At 42.1% G+C, this 15941-nt stretch overlaps 2 long non-coding RNA genes across 2 annotated transcripts in view; one reads left to right on the top strand and one right to left on the bottom strand.

The window, feature by feature from the left end:
- LOC133127274 (uncharacterized) overlaps positions 1 to 15941 on the top strand; it is a 61416-nt gene that overhangs the window by 30179 nt on the left and 15296 nt on the right. The gene's annotated exons all lie outside the window — the stretch shown is intronic.
- LOC133127790 (uncharacterized) lies at positions 661 to 9340 on the bottom strand. The gene is made up of 3 exons (XR_009708658.1): positions 9097 to 9340; positions 2859 to 2931; positions 661 to 2130 (listed from the first exon to the last, which is right to left on the bottom strand). It is a non-coding gene; the product is annotated as an uncharacterized LOC133127790 (long non-coding RNA).

The following is a 15941-nucleotide window of genomic DNA, read 5'->3' on the forward strand; positions in this document are numbered from 1 at the left end:
AAAAAAACTTGAGTATTTTTCCAGAAAAGGTCTCAATGACAAAAATCTCAGAGACCGCCGAGCTCAGAGGTACTGTGAGGAGCAGTTTGCGGACATCCATTATTTAGGAGAGCGGCCTGTGATCTTGGACTTTGCGGCCACATCGCGTCATTGTTGCATTCCCGGTTTTGACCAGGTAGTATTTTGCGCACAGAGGCAAACCCGGGCTTCTGCCCGCCGCACAGATGGAAATAATGTGGGCCCTCCCGCTTCGTAAGCCTTGCTACCAAAGCGGAGACGGCTTGCACAGAGTGGGCGCTTTATTGTTGATGTGGCTGCGCATTTGTTCCATCGTCCCTGTGACCAAGACTTCATTCTTTTTGAAATAGATACTTTCCCTCAAAGTACTGGGCTTAAGAACACCCTGGCTGGCCTGCCAAGATGAGTAATTATATATATCACATACTTTATATATTCAGCCCATTAGCAGGAAATGGGTCTGAAGCTTTCTCTTTGTACAATTCATCTATTGTACCTTAAAGATAACACGTGTTGTGTGACTCCCAAGTATGGACATTGAAGAAAGATATTCAAAACAAAGATTATTTATTACAAATGTCTGTGACAGCAAGCCCCCCCGGTTTATGTGTTTCAGAAGGGTGGAGTCCCAAAACGAGTCATTAGGATTTACCAAAATAAAATGTGTAGTTTAAACTGGGCTTAAAACTTTTTACTGCACATTTTTTCAAGTCCAATAAGAAGCGCTTGTCACCCGCTTGCCCAATCAGATAAGATGGTGGATCTGCACATTGCCTGTACACTGAACATGATGAACGAACATGCTTAAGCGCTCTCTGTGGCCACCCTGTGTGCACAGGCACTGATAACCAGTTCATGACTATTTATGCTTAGTAGTGGTGTGCACTTGCCAAGTGGCTCTGCGTAGTACTTAAAGCAACTTTTATGCTTCAATAACTTTAGAGCTGTGTGAAACAGCATCGTTAGAGTAAGCATACAGTAAGTATTTGTCTTTTGAGTCACTAAACTAGACTTCTGATTAGGCACCTTCCCTGTTTTTTGGGAAACGGGTACTTAAAGTGAATTGCTTCAATAAGTATCCAGCTGTGTAAATAGATTGTATGCACAAAGAATGTAAGCCATGTCAGTTGCTCTGGATAAGAGCATCTGCTAAATGCCTGCTCTGTGATGTAAGATACAGTAGCTACTTCCTTCTGTGTGTCTTTCTTATCCAGAGGGGAGAATGTTGGCTCCGCATTGGATAATCACTCTTGCCAGTACTAAAGCAGTGAAAACAAAACTTTTAAAAAGTTAGTTTTGAAAGCGCCTGACGTAATAAATAGTTAAAGGGAAGCCAGTTTAATTTTGACATCTTTTTGCTGCACTGTGATACATTAGACTGAGGTTTAACAAAGCTTCTTTTTTTCTTTTCAGACATTTTTTGGTTATAAGTCAGAAGGAAGTTATAACTTCCTTATTTTACAGACATCACTCATTATAGACTACAACTCTTAGGTTAGGCTATATGGAAACTCAGGGCAGTTAGTTAGTCACCACTCCCTAGGAACACTTTATTACTCAGAGATGCAGTGTCTTATTTTTAACAACAACAACAACAACAACAACAACAATATTTACATACCTTTCATTAATGCTTCTGAAATAAATATTGCAATTACCGTTCTCACCCTGAACTGTTCATCGGATGACGATCACAGGTCATGTCATACAGAAAATTAAAAATACAATACAAATAAAAATATGGCTCTAAAAATACACATCGCTAAGGAACTAGCTAATAGCACCATCATGCTTATGCATCATCTGCTCCGCACGATATTAATTAAAAGGAGGGGATTCATGCATATTTAGACATGCTAATCATTTCATTTGAATCGCTTCCCAGATGTGTTCCGGCTTCCTTCCCGTCTTTCTCTGGATAGCGCTGCGTCTTCGGTGCCAGAGATCGCTGTGAGATCACCCTCTGTGTGCACTCCGCCTTACATCACAGCCTCGACTGCGAATTACCGATTTTCCCCTTCTCCCCTCCCTTCAAATACTGTAGTCTAATGATTTCTGTACTTTCTTGGCCGGCCTCCTGGAACAGTTGGTGGTTGCCAAATGCAGGCTAAGCTACGGAGGGAAAATAAAAAGAACATTTTAAATAAATAGCCATATTCTTTGTCTTTAGCCCATGAGGGTGGGGTGGGTTTTTTGTGGAAATTGTTGCTGTACAGACAGGCTGAGCACCAAGCAAATTTGTACAGTCGTAGTGCACACTAACAAGAAGTGACCATTAATCCACCATTTTCAACAGTGCTCTCATTTTCCTGCCAGCGATGTGCTGTGTCACTGAATCCTTGATGTCTGTTACTGACCTGTGTTCACAAAAAAGAAATGGTGTAATCGTTGAGTAATGCATGACTCCTAACACGATGCCTTCTCTCAGACTGCTTTTTAAACTTTAACAGTTTTGGCAGTAGGATAAAAGATATTCTAAGTACAATGAAGGGAAGATTACAGGGTATACTCATTTCTTCTGTTCCTCTGAAATGCTGACTTCAGACAAATCCCCTCTTAAACAAAAACAGATTTTAGGAGTAAATACTGTTTTGTATGTAAAACATGGTTGTGATGGAACAGAAGTTATGGTTAGGCTAAGAAAGCTTACTTTCCCTGCAAAAACGTTAAAACTTGAAGTGAATATGTCATATTATGGACACGGAGGCCATTGTTGTTATCAGGAGCATCTGAGTGGCTTGACCATCATGACACCTTTGTGGTGACAGAGAAGGGAACATATGAAGAGAATGTGGAGGATATGACATATGCTCGGCATGTGGAGGAAATTATATACTTACTGTGCTATACCACTGCTTTATTGTCCTATTGCCTTTGGTTCACGCATTACTCTGAAACTTCAGTGGCTGACATCTTTAAAAACACATATGGGAAAAACATGTTTTATTTCATCCTCATTTCTGGTAGGAGATAAAAAATAAAATGGTTGTATATTTTCTTACATTTTATACAGTTACAGAGGGTCAACACACAACACACATGTATGCCAAGTTGGTACACGACTTAGCATAGTATTATGTTTATTGCATTTTTACTATTTAGTCCCACCAAATTAGAAAAATCATACAGTATCAATATAAAAAAGGGAGATGTCATACACTGAATGGGGTCAAATCAACCCCAAACATAATAGTGTATGTTATTTTTGCATTTAGATCACTGACACACCATTTGTTCAGTAGATAAAATATAATAGTTCACAGTTCAGATTATTTTCAATCTTTTGATTCACTTTATTGATTGGTAAATTACAAAGTTCACTGTGTATTGTCCACATCCCTAGATGTAGTCCTGACATCACTAAATGGAAGCTGACAGAGCCAGACCAGAGCCAAAACTCATGACAAAAAAATGACAAAATAATCAATATCACCCCCAGTATGACAAGAACAGTCTACAGTCTATAATCTAAATATTGATGGACAATTGTATGTATCCAATCAATATATGCCAATGATAATGGAATACTCTTTGTGTTATCTATAATGCATCATTGTGTTCATGCTTTACTGTTACATGAACACAGAGGCCTTAATCAATACATCTGTTTACAATTTAGCACTGATGGAGAGCTATTCCCTTTGAAAGCAGGGACATACTGTAGGCTGTGGGAGGCAACGAGAGTGCCATTAGATCTTATTTGCTATGTATTGATCGACACAGAAAGCCAATGACATACATTTTAAAAGCCGTTTTTATGATCTCCATTGTCTTTTGATGTTGGTAGTTAGATGACCTGATGGAAGGACAGACAGTAACTCTATATCATCTTATGTCTTAGAGCTGCAGGGTCTGCTGGTTTTTGTTGTTACTAGCCACGTTATTGATCAATTAACGTTGTGAACTACACAGCTGACTCACCTCACCTGGGGGGCCTAAACTCTTACCCGAGGTATACCTCTTCAGGTGTTAACCATTCGAAAACCACATTTGTGGTACCAGTTAAGCCCAATTGTGGTTATTAGGTTTTGTGAAGCCAGGTTACGCAAAGAAACACTTTGTAGTACATCCCTCTGGTTTCTTTGGTCAGAGTGGTTTTATTGAAGGTGAAAACTATAACCAGCAGACCCTGTGGTTCCCCAGAACCAGGGTTGGCCATCCTGTCTTAGAGTATGTAACCGACAAATCCCTTTCTCTACAAAAATAGTTTTATCAGTCCAATGATATGCCTAATATCCTAAATGTGAAATGCTTTGAAAACTGTACTGACTTCTGTAGTTTCAGTTCAGTTCCATATCTCACTTCCGATTCCACTCCATGTAGTACCAGTGTACATTCTTTCTATAAAACATCTGAAAAAAAAAATCCACCCGTTCCTCCCCACTTACTCTACACAGCTCCTAGTCCAGGTTCTGGAACTCTCACACTGGTGCTATGGTATTGTAATTATTTATTGCCAGTCTCCCTACATGTGCCACTACAGCCCTGCACCCAATACAGAAAACCGCTACAACACTTTTCTACAATCTTCCCGAGCATGCTCATTTCACACCGCTCCTCATCTCATTGCCCTGATTACCTGTTACAGCTCACATCGAGATAGAAACCGCGCTACTGGCCTACAGGGCAGCAAATGGAGCACATCCGTCACACTGCTAATCAATCTTACAAACCTACATCCAGGCCAAATCTTTCCATTCCGCAACATCAAGTGGACTGGGTCTCCCAAGCCTGCATGATCCTTTCTTCCAGTTGAAATGCCTATCTATACACTCTCAGAAATAAAGGTCCGAAAAGTGTCTAAAAAGGTACAAATGCTTGGTACCCTATAGGTACATAAAATTGTACCCCTACGCAGCAATATATATACAGTAAATAATTTGTACCTTCTTTGCTTGGAAAACTTACTAATGTGTACCCAAAGAGAGCATTACTGTACTTTCAGGGTACATTTGGGAAAGTTGTTCCTTGAGGAACAATAAATGTACCTCCACAGTGGCAGAACAAAGTTCCCCACACAGTCAGGCCAGCAGAAATGTCGGCCATCTTCCAACCTCTACATTTTGCTCCCTCTCCCATCTCCAACCTGTAGCACTGTTTCTCTTCTTAGGGTTTGTTATGAACGTAGTCTGTTCATTTAAATATATATATTGTATATATATTATTTGTACATTGGGTCATGGTTAGCATATTTGACTAGAGCTTTAGTGATAACACATCATTACTCACTGATCTGAGAATGTGGTTAGCCAGGCTTATGACTGTAGCTAGTAATAATCAGGTAAATTTGCTTATGTTTCTCCTAACTAAGTCTCTGGATAGAGTATGTGTGAAATAAATGTAAAGCAGTGGCCCTCACTTCAGGCCCTGGAGAACCGCAGGAAGTGCTGGTTTTTGCCTTAATATCAGCAACCAATTCAGACCTAAGGTGAGGGGAGTTAACTGTGTACAGTAACTAACTAATTTAATAATAAAATAAGAACAAAAGCCAGCACATCCTGTGGCACTACAGGAGCAGAAGTGTGGAACACTGACATAAAGTAATGGAACAAAATATTAAGATGTTAGTTCATTTAAACTGATAAAGGGCAAAATTGTCAGTGGCAGTTGTGAGAATGGCAGGAATAAATTTTGCCTAGCTCCGTGTCTGCTTCAGATTCCTATCGATGGCTGACCAGCCAGAGAAGATAATCTCCTCATCTTGAAATAAGGGGATTTCAAGCCCAGTAGACTGTGAGAGAGAGGGGGGAAGAGAAAGAGAGGGAGGGATGACAGAGCTTTCTGGAAGCGCTTGAGCTTCGTCTACGCCGTTGATATAAATAGGCCCTCCATCCCGGCGAGGGAACTCTGGCCAGCGGTGGAACGATGTGCCAGATTCCTCTCCCGTTGGTTGTGTTGCTGTACAAGAATGCAGGTCAGTGCTGCTTCTTTGCCAGCTAGGGAAGAAGTCAGCGAGAGCCTCGCCTTCTCCATCCATCCGTGCCAACCAAGAAACCATGGAACGCTAACCACAGGCTCCTCACCTCCTGCCCAGTAACAGGGATATCATTCATAGTCACTGCCCCGGCACCACTGCCCTTTTCAGTACAGACGAAAAGCATAGTGCTTTGGTTCATTTTTTCTTGTTTCTAACTTTATTTATATTTACTTACCCATTTTTTCCATTACAATTTGGAAGGTTACTGCTGTGCCACATTATGGAGTGCCTTGGCAAGTGCCGATCAGACACGGGAATCTCTCCGTGCATAGCTGAGAGGAACAAACCCCGCGGTGACTCAAGGAACCCTGGCAGGCTTAAAGTCACCACATCCATAAAGAGACAAAGCCAATTGTTTCCCAACATTGTGCAATGCTGATCACAGTTGGCAAATGACATAACCCAGGCTCAGACCTACTGAACATTTGGGCGACAGGAATCTTCACTTGTGGCATGTGCCTTTACTGAACAACCCAGTAGGCTGTCTTCTGACTTAAAGTATTGCTTGCAAAATTTAAATGAACAGCAAGAGCTTGGAAAACATATGGGGCTTTTCAGAACTCTGCTGTTGAAGTAAGTGTTCTTGCTTGATAGGCCGGTAAGAGCTGACAAGCCTCTGTGGGCAGCAAGGCAAGCCTTCCAGGAAGTCTCACATGTTCAGAACATGTGGCCAATGTTGGACGGGCCAATCACACCAACAGAATTCCGCATGCTGAAGTGGATATTCCTTGGTCAGCATACAGAGAATCCCCCCTCCTCTCCAGCAATACGACCCCCCTCCCCTGACTCCCAGAAGAAGCACCTGTTCTGTTGAGTATCCCGTCATGTCGACATGCCAGAACTTTTATGTTTTAAATTTATAGGACACAGCTGTAGCCTGAAGTCAATTAGTGACTCCTTAGACCACTTTTCAGCTCCTCTCTGTAGCTTCAGCACCTGTGGAAGAAGCTAGAGCCGGTTTAAGTCCTTGTGGTGGACTTACTGTATGATTTTTTGCAGTGGAAAGCTTACTGCAATATAACATTTTATTAGGATGTTCTTCATATGTAATGACAGGTTCTCTGCCCAAATACTGCAGCTTCCTCTGGTTTCCCTCATTTTGTAGTGTGAGATGTGTAGTGTAGCAATGGTAGGGATGGGGGTTGACACAGCGGCTAAGTGTCTTACAGAAGCATTAGTCTGCTATAAGTTTGCTGTTTCAAGTGGCAGTAACCCAAGCTCTTCCCTTTGCTTTCATTTGACCATGGGAGGATGCCTCTGAGTCTATTTGAGAAATGATACTGTTGTATCCCTCTGTTTTGACTTTGAATAATGAAAAAGGACACGACTTGAGCCTTTTTGCATCAACCTTCAATTGGAGTGTAATATGTCTGGGTGCTTGCTGGGGAAAATATGCTTTGCTTCGTGAAAGATGGCAACAAAAAAGATGAGACAGGATTTTATAGTAGCGTTGAGCAGTTGGTGCTGAGGGGCCAAAATATTTTTTTGAAATACCAATTACTATGAGAATACATTGGAAACCACATTTTTGTATTCCTACCTGAATCTCAGCAACCTGACTCGTTTTCGTCACATTATATATGTGCAAGCAATAAACTAAGACAGGCTGTATATTCTGAACGTGTGTATGCATGCCACAGTTGACACTGCAATGGGATTTTTATACAATGGGGCTGTCAATATTAAAAGGACAAAAAAACTACAACAGCAGTTGTATTTTTTATGCCATAGGGAATGTAACTCCTGCTGCTTTTGCAAACTCTTTCACAGGCTTTCAGATTTATGTATTTTATTTCAGACAATTATGTAAATCAGTTGGCGAGTAGCTATGTTATTTATTATTTATTATTTATTTATTTATATTATATTTATAATATAATAATAATTAGATTTATATAATATAATATTTATAATATAATAACCATGTGATGACTTTAAAGAAGTTGTAAACTGTACAACATCAAATTCACCAATATTGCAGTTGCAATTGTCATTTATCAAATCTACTGTAAAAATATACTTCCTAAGTCCAGGGAGCAGTAGGCTGTTTGAATTTATACAAAATGGAGCACACCGGACCACTTTTAACGTTAATAATAAACACACATCCCTTTATTTTTTAAGCCATTGCACCAGGACATAGGCTACATTCAAAGGATTCAATCATCCGATGACCTTTAACTGACATATCGACTTAGCTATGAACACGTCATTTAGATTGGACGGCACCCTAAACCCCAAGGAAACATAAGGTTCTCCTTTAAGCGAGATGTTGCCTTCAAGGGGTTCAAGATCTTTTGGCCTGTTGCCCTCATCCCATCCTATCCCACGTGGTTATCTGAGGAACAGATGCCAGGACAGTGCCTGAGAGGGGATCAATAGCAAAAAGGACTATAATGCACAATGAGGTCTTCACCCAGGAGACTTCACCCAGGAGCCCCTTGGAGACATGTCATGGGCCCTTCAAAGAAAAGCCCCCCTCTTCACGTGACGAGGTCTCCCTGCTGCTTTAGGAAATTCGGGGGTGATTAGCCTCAGCTAGAGAAGCAATTAAGAAGGTTATTGAGTCTCTCAAGCTCATAAAACTGGATTGCTTCTCCTGGCTGCTGGTGCTGAGCCCTGTCTTGTTTTACAGACCACAGCTGTTAACTGAGCCATTTGAAGGGAAGTGGAAGGTCACATTCATGAACCCTGGACAAAGGCTTGCCGACAGTGGTTCAGTTGCACTTCTTGTAACTTCTTGCATAGCATTTCTACCCCAAGCCATCTGTTTGTAGCTGTACGTATATTTTTGGACGTTCGGCAATTTAATTTTTTTGCCATGAGACAATGAACACCAGGCTTGAGTTACACCCTTGCAGATTTCAATTTGTTTTATTTTTAGACCATTAAGTTCACCCATATGCCACCAAACTAATATTTGAATTTATTATTCAATAATGGACATAGGAGGAATTGATTCCTTCAGCTTCTGGCCATACCTTGTCCAGTCAGTCGATGTCCTGGCTAAGGGCCAGTGGGATGCTGTTCCTTATTAACATGCTGTTCTGCTTTACACACCGTATGTGTCACACAGTAAAAAAACTTTTATTTGTCCCTACCTTGACAACTATGGTCCTAGCCTGGGGGTCAGTTGTTTTGCACAAATTACAGTTCGTGACAGGTTCTCCAGCCCTTGTAGGCGAAGGTTCTTATCCGAAATGCAGTACATTCTCCCTCAACAGTGGGAACCGATTGGCTTTCTGTGGGAAACGATTCCTTTAACAACAGGGCCCTGGGTCATACGGATTCTGCTCTTTTGATTTCAAAAGAGCAAAAGCGAGTGAACTGAAGTGGCCTTGTGAACATCAGTCCTCCTCGGTACTCAGAAAAATGGCAGGGATACGAGGCGGATGATCGTCCTCTATATGGGTGAGGTCGTCTTCTCCGCTCTGATTGGTTGCTGGCAGAGATGAATAGGCGGGCCGCTGCACTTTCATGCTCTGTCTATTTATACGGCGACGGGATCATCTACTTCTGCTGCGTCAGGGCAGGGAATGGAGAGCGGGTCACTAGCTCATGTGAACACGTCTTGTAACACCATTTGAAAATCTTGACAGTCTATTAAAACAGGGTATGTGGCTGTAATCGTTCTTCGAGTTTCAGTGCAATAAGCCTTCACCGGTTTTATTGGTTCATAAGGTGCTCTGTTATTTTACCACCAAGACAGAAATAGAGGAGGAAATGTGAGATTTAAAGTTAAGATTTTTTCTTTTTACGCTTGAAGCTAGGAAACTGGTCCTAAAATGCAATGTAGCCATTGTCTAGGATGTTTAGCATACAGAGATTCTCAATGTCTGTATATTCTGGAGTAAACGTGGCATTTGTAAGTTATCCTCACTTTATGTCAATTCAAATTAGATCACTGTAAATTTAATATTCTGTTTGTTAAAGGCCTATGATTTTCACCTCCTTGTCTTTATTGTGAAGACTTTTTTGTGGAACTCCTCTAATGATTCTTCCATTACATTACATTGCATTACATTACATTTATTTAGCTGACACTTTTGTCCAAAGCGACTTAAAGCTGATTAGACTAAACAGGGTCCAATTCCCCCTGTAACAACATAAGGTTAAGGGCCTTGCTCAAGGGCCCAACAGCTGCACTGATCTTGCTGCAACTGTTGCAGGATCATACGTCCTGCAAGTCAATGTTAATTTTCCACCTCATAAGTCACTTAGTACTATAGGGAATGTAGGCTAGTGCTGATCATAGAAAATGAATACCGTATTTCTCACTGAAAATAAACTATATAGGAGCACATAGAAGCCTGTTGTGAAGTTTGGAGTAACCTGTCGAACCCTGGCTATGTTAAACCCACTCCATCCCTGAGGTGATAAGGCCGATTCTGTCCCATATGGGGTGCACAGAGTCAACGATCCCAGGCCACAGTTCACTATTAACATAACCAAAGGTCGAACCTACAACGATAGGGCCCTGCTTAGACCTTTTCCTATCCTGCAGCAGGAATGTCTGCTTGCCAAGCTAATGGGGCATTACCGTCTGAGTACAGACATTATCTGGAAGGCATAGCAAATTCAGATGTGAAATTAATAAAAACAGCACAGTGCTTTGTTATGTATTCCTGTGGTTCAGCTGGGATGGATGGGGATACACTGCCAGAGGACACAATCGTGGCACTCTGATTTGGGAAACGCATTTCCCTTTTGGCTGGGTGCTTGTCTGAATTATTTGTGTCACATTGCCGCCAAATTGAGTGTATAACACTGGCTATTGTACAGGGGTAAAGGGGGAGTGTTGTGGTGCAGCACAGTGGTAGCCAATACAGACAGTAGCCAACACATTCATTATGACATGTTGGACTGTAACACAAGTCAAGATTATACATCAGAAAGCTACTCTGCCTCGTGAATGGGTTTTGCTCATGTAGATACAGGACATACAGTACAGTATGTTGCTACTATAGATACAGTGATGGTGCTGCCAGTTGATAATGCACAACTTAATTCCACCCTGATTGATGCTAAGGATGCTAAGTTCTCCATAAGGAATTGAAAGCTTTGGGGCTTGTTTTTAGCAGACTGTAGTGCCAGCTTTTGGAGCCTTTGGCTTATTTACCCATACTACATGATAAGAGTGAGGCTTGCCCTAATAGCGCCCATCACCTCCCCAAGGAGGCTGCCATGGCACCTGTGTTCTGCCTGAACCCCGCTGACTGATTTCTGCTGAATGATCCCGGGCAGTAGGCCAGCCGCTCAGCTGGGCTTGAGATTTCCGAGCCCATATCGCAGGAGCTGCCAATGAATAAAAGTGTCTAAATAGAGCAGCGGCCTCCCGGCTCGGTTGAGGGAGGTGGGGATGGGAGGGGGGGTGGCGGGGGGGGGGGGGGTTATGGGTGCAGGTTCCAGACGGCAATGGCCTACACGATGGAAGAGGTTTTTAAAGACCTCAGGCCGCCAGGCTTGAAGCCTCTGCCACCCCGCAGAGAGAGAGAGAGCGAGAGAGAGAGCCTTGCTTTCACCCTTCACCGTTGACACTCAGCTGTCCAGCCATGTGTAGCGACAGCAGTTTAAATCAGACCCGGCCCTCCCTCTCTGTCGAAGGAAGGACCTGGTTTGTGCCCCACTGGTGATCTGACTCTTCAGTAGTGCCAAGAGGGGGGGGGGGGGGGGGGGTGTTGGAGGAAGGTGCTCTAAACTCCGTCAAGCGTTTAAGAGGTCTGTTTTGGTACCAGCCGAGCGGATACATACGCAAGCGAGCGAGGAAGAGAGGCGAAAGGAGCGTTCACGTTCAAACATATCAGAGTAGAGCAGAACCGAAATTGTAAACTGTGAGAGGCCAGTTCAGGGTAGAGGTACAAAATGCTAATCTGCGATGGTGGCTGAGAGCGGGTGGGAGGGGGTGGTACGAGTTCACATGGGTTCACTCACGTCAGCGCACCGTCTCTTAAAGGAGAGTCGACGGCGGCGACAAGGTGACCTTTTCATTGCACTTTGACCAAACTGTATTTTTGTTTATCTCCCACCTTGGCGTCTTAACAATTTCTAAGAATGCAAAGCTACAGTATATGTATTACAAATAGCTAAAAATGATAAATAAAAGTTTTGGCAAACATAAAGTTAAGGCGACAGGGCATGCTTGTGTCATGTGAGGCCGCTTTGGAAAGTAACTATGTTCGCTGTCACGTACTGTACGTGACATCCCCGCTCGCATGTCCTCGCTGACCACAGTGGCAACAGTTGCGCCGAGGCCAGTAAAAACCCGCGGTTGTGACTCAGACCTCGTAGTTTCATTCATGTGACGGGCTGAGTACGGCAGGAGGAAGAACTTCCACAATAGGTCGCTAAGCTATGCGAGTCCCCGGCTGCTTGCTAGCGGCTGGTGAGGACGGTGCTTGTCCCACGGCCGTAAGTCTGAGCCGGTAATTGAACGCTACAGACATGTGTTAAGTATTCCTAACGGAGGCCGTCATAAACCATGTTTTACTTCAATGGGCCTGCTGCTGCTGTCACCCACAACTGCGGCATTGCAAAACCGGGACTCCGAAGATAAGAACAAAGAAATCCCTGTAGTTCCAACGATGCCTGCGAGTCGTTCGTCAAACAGATTTGCGACTCTTGCCCCTGAGCCAAAGAAGACAGTAAGGCATTACCAAGTACTTAGCAAAGACAATATTATTTTCCCATATAGCTCTGAAGATGATATTTCTGCCAGTGATGTAGGTTAATGCTGGAGATTTCCCAGCTGGCAGTGCAGTGAATGCATTGGCAAGAGTTTTGGACATTCTTACTGCTCAGACATGTCTTTGTTACAATATGTGGCTCTACTGTGCAATGTATCAAATCTATGTGCAATCCAAATATTATTTGAACTTATTTATGAATTACCCTTACTTGCCCAACCAAGAAATAAAGTGTGAGAAATTAGGGGCCTCTATATGGTTTATTGTGCATTTTGTCACCATGTTCAAAGTCATTGCGTTGCGTCCTTGGCAATATTGACAGGAGTCTTGCAAACATGCAATGCAAATGAGGATACAAAAATTCTGTTGTTTCATCTGTTGTGCTTGGGCTCATTTAAATTCCTAAAATTCCAATTCCAGTGTATTCTCTGGCCAGTTACATGCATGCAAGTCTGTTGGGATTCCTGGTGCGTTGCTTGTTTCAACAGCCCTGCAATCAACCGTCAGCCAATCCTTGTTTAGGTGTCTGAGAGCCCACCTATGGGCTGGCATCCAAAAGCTAATTAAAAGGAAGCCCCACCCCTCAGAAATCTCTCTTTGGGGGAAGTCTGTCGAGACACTTCCATTCCCTAAGTAATTTCTATAGAAGCCCCTTTCTTGGCTTTTTTAATCTGCTGTGATTAGTAATGAATTGGCTTGTGATGAATGACTATAATAGATCACCGACGGTCCCCTGTCACATCAGGCTCTGGGTAATATTTTAAAACGTCTGAGCGCAAATGCAGTGGACTCAGGCAAGAAAAAAGCAGAGGCATTTCATCTCGGGAGTCATGGAGACCGTCAAGCGCCTGTCTAATTATGCAGTTTAGTAACCGATCATCAGAGAGACTGGCACCTTAACATCCAATCTGATTTATTTTGATACATCATACATAGAAATCTCTTGGGCAATTACTGTTCAAATGTTTTTTTCTTGTTTTCTGTCTAGCACCTGCTACACTGCAAAAAATGAGAACTTAAGAAGTTTTAGTCTTGTAATAAGACTTCTGATCTTATTTTTCTTCCTCTCAAGTAGAAAGTATTAACTTGGTTTAAAGTTAATGTTTACTTGATAAATTAAATGTTCTTATTCCATTGGCAAATCTTGGAATTAGTTTAAGTGTCTTATCCCATTGGCAATATTTTTGTCTGGCAAAAATAAAATGAAATAAGATTTAATTTGTCTCAATTTAAGACTAAAATATGTGTTAAGCTTGACTTATTTGTTGTTTTTTTGCGGTGTAGGGAAGAGAGGCCTCTCTGAAAATATATTATACTACAGGAAGAGATGAAGCACACAAGGCACCGACATTGTGGTTGCTATTAAAGTAACAATGGAACACGCGACACACAGCTTCAGAATATGAAAGAAACGTGTATTTGGATAGAAACAATACAGTTGCTAAAATGTTCACAATACCAAACAAACTTAAAAGACTAGACCAGTCATCTATTTGTTCACCCTCTCTTTATCATCAAACCAAATCAAAATGTATTTATATAGCGCATTTTACAAGCAATTTTCACAACATGCTTCACAGAAAACCTTGGCCGAAACCCCCACAGAAGCAAGCCTAGGGCAACAGTGACAAGGAAAAACTCCCCAACGTTTTCCCTTCCCACTGTTAAACTAAACTTCATCATGCTGTAGAACAATACGCAAAATGAAAATTACAGGCTGTACGGATGCTCAACCATAGATCACATGAAAATGGGAAGCAGACATCTGAAACTGTTGACAGGGTTTATATACAAGGGCTGTGTGGTCTGTGGGTTAAGTGTCCCAAGTTTCTGTGACCTCTCAATACATTTTTACTTTGAAGGACAGATTTCAACACAAATCCAAGTCTGTTTTGGGGATTGCAGTGGCACGGTTAAATTGCCTCGATTGGCATTTAAAGTAGGGCTACTGTCAAACCCGCATCTGGTTCGCAAGTGTAATCAGAGCTCTGCGGTTTTGCAGAATGAGGGCCTTGCTTTCATTGAAACCATAGTTACAGCCCGTAAGAAAATGTTGTACCCTAAAGGACGACATAGAAAATGCAGTGATGTGAGCTGCGGTGGCGCAACAGGTTAAGACGCAGCAGACTTGCGGTTGCAGTTTGCTGCAGTTGCACACTGGGGACTGGGGTTCGATACTAGGTCCTGCCAAAAGCCAAGTCTGGCTGGCTCATGTGGAGCAGCAATAATTGGCTCACTGCTCCAGAGGGAGGGACTTGGCAGGGTTAGTAGATTGCCGCACCTCGAGCACCTAGGAATCACGGTCACGACTTGTGAGATGGCTTGAAGAAGGTGTGTCGCTCTCCTGCCGGCCGCCGAGGGACGGAGTGTGGGCGGTGCATCTAATACTAGCTCTAATTGAATTAGACGGGGTACAATTGGCTACCAAAAAGGGGGAAAAAATATTATTAAAAAATACAGTGATGCCTTTTAAAACACTGCCGTTTTGTCTGAAATTACCACGAAATTAGAGTATTCAGGAAGTGCACAACGGGGTACCCGTGTAAGGTCTCCGAGTTCACATTTTTATATAGGATGATGAAATTGTTTAGATTTGGAATGAAAATGGTATTGAGTATAGGTGTGGGTTGTTCCATCAGTAAAGCCTCACGGTGGGAAACCAGTTTGATTAAAATCCAGCCTCCACCTTGCTACATTTCTGAGACATTGGTTACACTTTGGAAAGATGAAGGTGGAATGCAGAGAAGGTAGAACAAGTCAAGCGAAGCAAATCCAAAATAAAATTACAACATTAAATCATGTAGGGAGTGGTTCAAAAAGAAAAATATATTCAGGATAACTATTAGGTGTCTAATAGTAGCTGATAATATTGCATCATTTCACTTCTACAAGTTATTCTTTTGCTGCAATATTATGGAATGTGGTTCTCCAGAGAAGTGCATGTCTGGGCATGGGATTGCTGACTTTAAAAGTTTTTATTTAAAGTATATGCCATACACTACTGGTTAATATTAGGAATTAAAGTCGAGTCAGTTTATCTTCCCAGTACGCACAGTGCTGCTTCATTTTATCTCTGGTATTGCAGGTGAGTGCCAACTCTTAAAAAATAAAATGTTGAACTCATTATATTCCAAACGTGGCTTGGAGCAGATGGTCTCCATATTTTTATTTCTCTCTCTGAAAGTTGAGGTCTTACTAACACTTAAACACTTATGCACACTAATGTAATATGAGAAATATTGTCTTCATATATTAAATATTAT

Source organism: Conger conger, chromosome 4 (assembly GCF_963514075.1).
Source record: "Conger conger chromosome 4, fConCon1.1, whole genome shotgun sequence".
Classification (NCBI taxonomy): domain Eukaryota; kingdom Metazoa; phylum Chordata; class Actinopteri; order Anguilliformes; family Congridae; genus Conger; species Conger conger.